Source organism: Tachyglossus aculeatus, chromosome X1 (genome assembly GCF_015852505.1).
Source record: "Tachyglossus aculeatus isolate mTacAcu1 chromosome X1, mTacAcu1.pri, whole genome shotgun sequence".
Taxonomy (NCBI): domain Eukaryota; kingdom Metazoa; phylum Chordata; class Mammalia; order Monotremata; family Tachyglossidae; genus Tachyglossus; species Tachyglossus aculeatus.
Genome location: NC_052101.1, coordinates 108,300,717 through 108,301,751, shown reverse-complemented (window position 1 = coordinate 108,301,751; position 1,035 = coordinate 108,300,717). Strand labels below are relative to the sequence as shown.

General features: G+C 44.5%; 1 non-coding gene across 1 annotated transcript; it reads right to left on the bottom strand.

Moving 5' to 3' along the window:
• Positions 1–646: 646 nt before the first annotated feature.
• LOC119920213 lies at positions 647–784 on the bottom strand. The gene has a single exon (XR_005447971.1). It is a non-coding gene; the product is annotated as a small nucleolar RNA SNORA7 (small nucleolar RNA).
• Positions 785–1,035: the final 251 nt, after the last annotated feature.

Sequence of the window (1,035 nt, the reverse complement as noted above, 5' to 3'; positions counted from 1 at the left end):
CCTTTCCGTTCTTCATCTTCAAGGCCCTTCTGAAATCACATGTCCTCCAGCAGGCCTTTCCTTAATCTCTCACCTCCCCACCCTATATCTACCCCCCAGACTATTACTTCAGCACTTCCTCATCAGCTAAGCACTTGGATATTCATACCTCCCAACATCCAGCACTTAGAACGGTGCTTGGCACATAGTAAGAGGTTAACAAATGCCATCATTATTATTATTATCTCCCCACTTGTAGTATTTAGGTACCTATCTTTTACACTAATGCTTCCCCTCCTTCTGGTAATTTATTTTAGTGTTTGTCTCCCCCTACTAGATTGTAAGTTACCTGGGGGTAGGAATCATGCCTACTAATTCTGCTATACTCTCCCAATTGCTTAGTACAGTATGCTGCACACAATTTGTGCTCAAAAACCACAATTGATTGATGGATTAATTCAGGCTTCTCTTTTCTTATGCTGTTGAGTCATCTCCAACCCATAGCGACTCCATGAACACATCTCTCCGGAATGCCCGCATGTTTCCATAGAGTTTTCTTGGTAAAAATACAGGCGTGGTTTACCATTGCCCTCTTCCACGTGGTAAACTTAAGTCTCTTCCCTCGACTCTCTCCCATGCTGCTGCTGCCCAGCACAGGTGAGTTTTGACTTGTAGCAGATTGCCTTCCACTCTCTAGCCATTGCCCAAGCTAGGAGTGGAATGGTTATGCCTCTGCTTGACTCTCCCTCTCATAGCCGAGACTGGTAGAGTAATTGAAACTCTCCAGGTGTGATCCTGAGAGGAGAACTCAGGCTGAAAAGATTACTAAGTTTATTCTTCTGGAATTACGGGTGAGTGACTCATAAAAACCCAGGGTGGACTGTGGTACCCATCTGACAAACAGGCTAACTGAGCCCTGAATCACATTCGATTTTGTACCCCTAAAGAACTTGATATTCACCACTCCCCCAGCCCCACAGCACTTACAGACATATCCTTACACTCTGCCATTTCCCTTATCTATAATTTATTTTCATGTCCATCTCCCCCCTTCAC